Raw genomic sequence first — 8,820 nt, 5'->3', positions numbered from 1 at the left:
GGCTGTAAGGCACACTGAAGGCTACAAATCTTTGGAGAATGTTAATTGAAAAGTTACATCAAATGCACAGCAGGTGGTTAGGACCATAATGGTAAAAAAAAAAATCAGCTCAACCACAGCTGCCACTTTGGTAATTGGGGGTTACGGCAGGGTGGTTGAGGGGCTGCAGAATTAGGGACAGGCAGGGCTGTGGCTGGGCAGCTGTCCAGGCAAAACTGCACTCCCAGGTGACTCACTGCCTTTAACCTTTTCACCAGCTTATCCCTTTTTGAGTTAAAAGGACTGTGGAGGGGACGGAAGAGTGGCCATACATGCCATAGGTTTTGACATGATTCCATGCTGTGGTTGACCCCAGGACGCCTTCCTCCTACAACTAAAACTGCAAACATGTCTCTTCACAGAAAGTGGTCTCAGAGTCCCTCGCTGTTGCCACCTTTTTCCATCAGGTCCATTCTTCCGCCTTCTTCCATCCTGCCATTGCTCCGCCTTCCATCCTGTAGCTTTCCTTCCCCCATTCCCAAGGTATTATTTTTTTTAAAAAAAACCAAGCTGTATACTTATATTCTATGCAGAGCAGAAATAAGACCTTCCCCATCCCTTCACACATACTATTTCCTCTAAAGGAAGAAGCATCTCATTAGTTGAGCATTATTTGATCTTACATGGCTTTTACCTTTCCCTTTGCTTTGTTCCCACACTTCTTGACACAAAAACACTGGTTTTCACCAGGATTGTGCAGCTTTGTGGAACTCGAGCACTGTGAGATTCTCTGCATCTGAAGCTGCCGCAATGTGGAATAGGGGAAATTACTAAGAAACATGCTGTGGCCTTTTTCCTCCCTTTCCGTGCAGCTTCCCTAATAAGGCAGATGAGAGACAGATTTTGCTTATAGCAGTCATAGGTGACACCATGCTCCTAACCCTCTCCCTGCTCCCCCTCCCTGTCCGGATGCTGTAAGCAAGGGCATGCAAGTCACATATCAGAGGCCAGCAACACTTTTACCTAATATTGCACTTCCAGCTTGTTCAGTGCTTTCCTGTCTCAGGTGTCAGATTCCTGCTAGAAGCGTTTGTAAACAAAGCTCAAGAAAACTCCTAACTTCGCCTTGAATAGTGCAGCATGAATATTATAGTCATGAAATGAATGCCCCTAGGAGGAGCGCAGATGTAGTTGGTAACCTACCCCGTGGCACCAAGCCATGCAGAGCAGGGGGAGCAGCGGCAATCAGCTGCTCCATGTGCACATACGCCACACTTTTCCTTCTCTTTATCAGTGTCTAATTAAATTTCAGTCAACCTGAACAAAAAGATCCATACTTGTTGCAGGCAGTAAATAAGGATGTGTTGGAAAATGAGTATGTATGAATTTTAACCACACATTGAAGAAGAATATATACAGAGTAGCCAAATTACCAGAAAATTCTTAGGTGCCATTTGATAGCAAATGCTTTTTAATAACAACACTTAAAATTACAGATCATAGCAGTGATGTCAAGATGGCATTTTCCAAGCAGGAATTAATCCAGGAGTGGTCCAGGCAGTATTTTCACTATATGTGATACTCCAGTGGATAATACCAGGTTATATTAATACTGCTTTTCAAAAGAGCGTATGATTTTGGAAGTGTCCTTTGCTAGCCTGCAACTACAGCTTCCCTGGAAATACCTGCATAAATGAATTCAGCATGTTTGATATGAAAGAGCTTCACCCTTGACTGGAAATAGAGGCATGAAAACAATACTTGTTTCCCAACACCAATTATCAAAACAAACGACTTTACCTCCCACACCACCATCACAGTGCGGATTGGGCCCTGACTGGGCTATTGACACAACACTTTAAATCACTGTTTGATTAAAACTAAGTCCTTAACCTAAATACAGAATGGGAAAGAGTTTCATCACTGCCTTGATGTTCTTGGTATTATTCTGCTCAGTATGATGGTGGTCACAGTGCCTGGAGTTACCGATAACAGGTTTTCCAAGTACTTTATGAGATCTACCATTCTTTTAGAGCTGATACCTTCTGTAGAGCAGCATGAGCCCATCTCACCTCCTTGCTGTCCCTGGGAACCTGAATGTGCTTTGGCAGCAAGGGTCCAGAGAGGGTGCTGAGCTCCCAGCATGTGGCGAGGGTGGACGTGGCCACCCGCTGGGTAATGGCCTCAGCTGGACCATTCTGGATGGGGCCCCAGGATCTCACACACTTACGGCTGCCACCAGAAGCATCCATCGAGAGCGGTAAGTGTTATAGTGCAGCATAATCCAATCTTCAGCCTCAATGAGGACTACCACTCTCGGATAATAGTCATTTCATGTAGGCAGTTACAAGACCTATTTATAGGGATTATTTTCGCTGCCACCTTTACCCTTAAGAGGAAAGGGCTAGTGCTTTGGACAGGTGGCAATTTGATACTACTCACCCACCTCCATATCTTTTTTTATCTGGGTTTGCAGTATGTCGTTATGTTTCCATTTGGATGACTTTCATATTCCTTAGACAGCGAATGTTTTATGAAATACTGATGAAACAAAAGAAAAAGATCCCAACCTGAACTGAAACCAGGTTGGGATCATCTGACTAATGACCCACCTAGGCCTTGTTTGCCTGCTCCCGGAAATTTGGGAGAGGTGTTTATGATCAGCTGTTTGCGTAACCAAGCTATGCAAACTAGTAAAAACAAGTCATGTGAGAAAGAGAGAAGGAACATTGACTGCTTCGACAACTGCTTTGCCATTGCTAAGGAAACTGCTCCCTTGGTAACCATGGTCAGTACATCTGTCTTATTTTATCTCCAATTCTCACATAGACACCATCATGGAAAAAATATTAACAGAACAAACCCCCCAAACATTTCAGAAAAGGGAAAAAAGCGCACAAGGTTTCTATTAATTTCTTTACTAAAAACTTTAGTGAGATTCTGCTTTGGTGTTGATTATGGCTTTGCCTTGCCTGAGATGTGCTCCTTAATATTAACTTACGCACAGTAACAATTTGTTCTTTTGTTCTGCCTTGTACTTCTTTAAAATGTGATACTTATTTTCTGTTAGCTATCCTAATTTACCTAATGCAATTGGACTTTACAATAGGAAAGCCTGAAGGCTGAGAAAGCTTTTGCATCTGCCAATAGAAGAGTTTATGTTCTTTTGTTAAGGAAAAAAACCCTCTCTTACTGACTTCAGCAGAGTAGTACAAATGGAAGACCTGATGTGAAGTACAAAAAACTTGAAGGATGCCTGAACTTTTTTGGTCAATAACATATGACATCAGCAAGAACTTTCTTGGAAGTCCTGCTTAAATCCATTAGCAAGAAAGAAAACCAGAAATGTGCACAGGGAGATCTATGGAGAAATCCTGGATGCAGTCTTTGCCCCTCCTTGGTGGAATGAGGATATTTGTTTGTGTCTACCAATATAACAGATGTAAAATATTGATGGAAGTACAACCTTACACACACATAAAAAAGATTATGCCCACAAAATGCCCAAATCTTATGAAGCAAAAGAAATACATTTGTTACATAAGATGCAAGTACTCCCTAAGGCTTTCTATCCGTAACACCAGGCACAATGAATACTCTGCATATTCTTTTGCCTCTTCTCCAAGATATTCTACTGTCCTGAGATGTTAGCAACATCAGAGGTAGTCAGCTTTCTCAGTAACTTTGCAAGAAGAGTGTTTTCCTGTTCTTCTTACAAAGGGAAAAAAACTTGAATGATAGTGAAAGAAGAGATAAGACCTTACAAGCAAATCTGAAAGTATCTGTTCTGAAGGTGGGCAGCAGCAGCTGCATGGTACAGGGACTTCATGTCATAGCACCACATAAAAAAACATTCCTCCAAAAATTACTAATCTGATACCTTAACTGCCAGGGCCGAAGTTTGTGTATTTACTGCAGCCACATGTATAGCTACAGCAAACTCCCGTTTCCTAAGAAAAACAACCTTCCCAGCTCAGACCAAGCACTTCTCTAGCCTCTCGTGTCCCCTCTCCAACAGCAGCCAGCAGGAGGTGCCTGGAGAAGAGCTTAGCAGGGCAATGGCAGCAGTACCTTTTCATGTACCCTGCCAGCATCCAGTGAAAGAAAAGGAAAAGGATGTCTCTGACAGAGTACACCAGGGATTACAGGAATGCTCAGGGAGTTCACCAACTGACACTGGTGAAAAATTTTAGATTGGTGGACTCATTTAAGAGCAGTGCAGAGGTATCAGACCATGGCTTACGTGGTGGTGTGAGCATGCTGCACCCCACTGGGAACATGCTGCAGGATTTGTGGGGGCAATGAGTCCTAAGTGAAAAGTTATCACAGCTTCTTTTGAGTAACTCTATCAATGACAACATAGCACAGCGGTGACTCAGCTTCAGCTGACACAAACAATCCAGCATTGAATCCTCTAGCATGAACGTTGTATTTGTATGACCATCAGCAAACCTTACTTTCACATCAGCTATGTATGCATGAAGCAGCCTTCTTTCATACCTATTATTTTAGGAAAGATAATGCAATGAGAGCTATTGTCACTGGTAGCTGGTTTCCTGCTGCAGAAGTTTTGGGACATTAGCAACATAAATACTCTTTTGCTACTCTATCATGCAGCCTGGCCTTTCATTTTGATGGTTAGTCTTTACAGTTGGTTTATTTACCCAAGCCTGTTTACCATAATCAACAACTAACACTCATGAGATGTTGGGCTTAACTTTATCCAGAAGCCAGAAACCGCTGCACCAATACCACTGATGTAAGGGAGCTGCCATGAGTCATTTCCTTTAATTCTTTCCTGCTCACATCTCTAGACCCAGTGGCACACCCACAAGGAGCTGTGCTTTGCTTCCCCTGTATGCAAAATAAAGATAACAGCATCTCATCCCTCCCAGGATCTGAGTGTGACTACGTGGACGATCCAGCCCTTGTATATTGTCAGGGAGCAGTGAGGTCTGGCTGCTCCCTAAGGGACAGGGAGCCAACAGAGACATCATGGCCAGCTGCTATGGTGCTGGGGGAGCCCCTCACCAGCCATAGCCCCTTTCTACAGCACCTGAGCGAGAGGAGCAGGTACACTTGCAGAAGGTGGCCAGGTCCAACCAAGGGCCCAGGTCAGAAGGCAATATCATGGTTAGGTCAAGCCAGGAGGTCAGTCTGTGGGTGAGGATCAGCGGGTCCATAGCTCAGTTAAAGACCAGCATAGCACAGCTCATAAAATGGAATAAATGCTCCTGGTTGAGCTTAAATAGGCTCCCAGGCCCATGGGAGTGGGTGGAGGCACCAGGTGAGGCTGGTCAGGGCCATTAAGGTTCATCAGTCAGCTTAAATGATAAGCAAAGTCTGCTGACAACTTTCTTTTCAACTACTCCAGAAAGCAGGGCTAAGGTACTTCTATGAGGAAGAGAGCTTTTCTTCTTGTTTAAAAAAAACGGCAACAAACCACCTTACTAGGAAAAACTGAAAAATAATTACCACTGACAGATATAAGGATCTCTGTATGTGGATAAATTAAAGGTTCTGCAAAGACCACACTTTGGGAAGCGTGTTCTAGCTTGTTTCCACAGCTCTGTGTGCATATGAAGTTGTTTAAGTTTGGATCCAGGCAGCATAAAACAGACAAGCAAAACACTTAAGTTTAGCAGCATGTGCTTTGAAGTGTACTAACTACTGCCACCACATGATGACCTCACCAGTCACTTGCTGTGGGATAACTCTAAGATTAGGCAGGTGAAAGCTGATGTGCAATCTGTGTCACTCAACTTCTCTGTCAAAAGGCATTGGGCTGCTCCTGCTGCATTAGCCTAGAGAAACAAGTGGCGGGGCCTTGGCTGACATATGCCGATGGAGTGAGCCTTTCCCCTGGCGTGGCAGGATGACACAGCCTCTGGCGGGAGGCATGGGGCTCTGCTGTGGTCTCTTTTTGTCAGCCGAGGACCTTCTCAAACTGGTCTCTGTAGGTTGATGCTCCCACTCAGTCTGCTGTGCGAGAGCCCTTGGGTAGCGCGGTGCCGAGCCTGCTTTGAAACGAGCTGGTCTGGTTTTGAGGGTGCCTGAATGATGACTAGAGATGACAAGCTGGCTGGACAAGGGCTTGTGAGAAAGTAGGCCACCAAAAGTTTTTAATTAAGATAAAAATACCTTTGTAGTCTTTGTAGTGAGGGAGAGCTGCTGCACTCAATCTAAATGCCTCTGTCCAAAGAATGAGCAAGAAAGCTTTCTTAGATCCTTTACCTTTGCTTAAAAGAGAGAAGAGATCATCTGACAGCAGGTTCATTAGGCTCACCTTCCAATAATGAGGCTGTCACAGGAGCTGCCTGGACTTGTACAGCTGAGCCCATTGCCTGTACAGCCTGCAGCATGCACCAAAGAACTCCTGCTCCCTCCACACATGCTATCCTCTCTGGAAAAGATGATCCTCATCTAAAAGAGGAAAAAATGATAATGAAAGGCAAAATGGACTGTAGCCCTGCTAAGAGTAGCTTATTCACAAATCTCTTTCCTGCACCCAGGCACAATTCATCCCAAGGCATTGTCAGATACCTGGAGAGCTGTGCTGCTCCAGGGGGTCAGGGAACCCTCTCAAGCTGGCCAGGAAAGGAGATGTTCCTGAGCATGGTGGGGAGCAGGAGTGGGTTGATGAACTTCTGAAGGCATAGAAAAAAAGAGCACAAAACAAGTTTGGGAGGGACATGAAGATCATGCTTAATTCGAAGGGGTTTGCCCTAGAGACCCATGGAGAGCACATCAGCTGGCTCCAGCTAACGTGTTTTCTTCACTCCAGAAAAAAAGAGCCGAAGTACAGTATGTACTTGTCTGCTGAGACATTTAGGTTGGCTACTGATACTCTGCAAATGTTTATAAAGAAAACAAAATGTGGATGATAGCCATTTTCATTAAAATGTGCAGATTCAGTTCACCCCGAATCACAGGATCCCTGAGCCATGTTCTCGCCCTTTTGGAGATATCTGCTTCACAACAGTGCGGAGGCTGTGCAGCTCTCACTGCTGTTTGCTTGCTTGCTGGCTCTGGTACATGCAGCTGTGGGAAGAGGCATTGCCAGGGCCAGGTATCTGCTCAGTATCTGCAAGGTGAAGGTTGATATCCCTTGGGCCCGCCACCCCAGTTTGATTTTAATCAAGTCAAAGCCAAGAGGAGGAAAAAGAATTAAACTTCAAGCCTTACCTGCCCAGGGCCGAGTTCCCTCTTGTATAGCATGTAAAATTGTCAAAAAATTTGGTGGCAGGTTCCTTGGGTGCAGGGATGCTGTGAGCCTCCTTTGGGCCAGGCAGCACATCCTCTCTCAAAACCAGGAGCGCAGATCTTTTTATGATGTTCTGGGGATGTTTCCTAGCTCTGTCACTTGCTGCACCTCATCACCTGGATGCATTTATGCCTGTAAAGCATGATAATCCCATACTGAGTTATATATACACCATGCCCATGACAGAGCCTTCAAAACCATGGGAACTGCAGTTCTCGAACCATCGCTCACTGTAACCGTCCCCCACCTCCAACACGGGTGACTTTGCCAGCCTTGCAATGAAGCAACTGACAGGACTGATGAGAGCAGAACCATAATTTCATGTCCAGCCCAGTAATTCTATTTACTGAAATAATGTAACCCTGGGGATTAATTTGGTTTATTGTGGGTGGGTGCTGTCTAACTCTCCCCAGCTGGCTCTTGCTGAGGCTGTGAACTGCTAGCCTGCAGAGCCGTGGCCTGACACATGCTGGCACCTGGGTCAAAATGTCCTAATGAACCATGGGACAGAGGCAAAAGCCTGTGGGACCAGCCACCGTACCAGGGTGCCTTCAGCCATCAACAGCAGCCTGTCACAGTGGTGCAAAAATCAGCCTGGGCCATGGCATAAGGCACAAATGGCTTGTTTCTCCCATTCTGTTTTTTTGCACCAGTGACACTGTGGTCCAAACCATCTATCGAGGTAGCAAGAAATCCCAAATCAGCCTGTGTAGCAGGATTTGGTATCTACTGTGTGCAGATGGGACAGAGTGCCCCCTCTCCTCACAAGGACATCTGTTACCTGAACCTGTTTTCCTTATGCCTCCTTGTAATTTCCTTATCTTGATGCCTGTTTATGTTATGTGTGTATATGTTCTACATGCTGGAAGCCTAATTTGAAGCCAAAACCGGTGTTGCCTATGTCTTGTGGTGTCCCTAGCCACCACACATCCCACCCTCTCTGCAGAGCTCCAGCCAAAAAATTTTGCTTCCCTTTCGGCGCTGCAGTGCTTTTGGATGTCAGAACCAGCGTCAGCCCTCTTCAGAGACTTGAGCAACTGCTGTGAATTTAAAACAAATATTTTTCATCTTGAATGCCGTGGCAGGTCAGCTAAACAGAAAAGAATAGCTGGTAACAGGCTCGAAACAACAGCGGGGTGGAGTGTTTACAGCTCCATCAACAGCTCGGTGTTAATGAGCTGAATCTGAAAATTACCTCTCTATTGATAGAGGCATGGATGGACTGCACGGATGAGAAAGATAGTGATTGCCTCCGGCTGTAGGCACAACTTGGAGAGCATTTATTTTTCACTTTCAATTGAACTGTTTTTTTGGAGAGGGCAGTAAAGTTCTGAAAACCCCAGTCATGCAGCTGCCTGCATCCTGGCACATGCATCAGCCCTGAAGTTCCAGCTCTGGGGGTGCAGGACTTCATCCTCTCTCAGAAAGTATCCATCTGTGCATGAAAAGGGGAAACCTCAGCCCTTTGCTCTGCCTGTGTGTGTGCATGTGTGTGTATATTCACACGTGCTTTTTAACCAAAAGTGCCAGGCAGGGAAAGTGTTGCTGCTTTATACCGAGTGGATGTAAAAGGGCTG

Source organism: Falco rusticolus, chromosome 4 (genome assembly GCF_015220075.1).
Source record: "Falco rusticolus isolate bFalRus1 chromosome 4, bFalRus1.pri, whole genome shotgun sequence".
NCBI classification, from domain to species: domain Eukaryota; kingdom Metazoa; phylum Chordata; class Aves; order Falconiformes; family Falconidae; genus Falco; species Falco rusticolus.
This window is presented reverse-complemented; position numbering follows the sequence as displayed.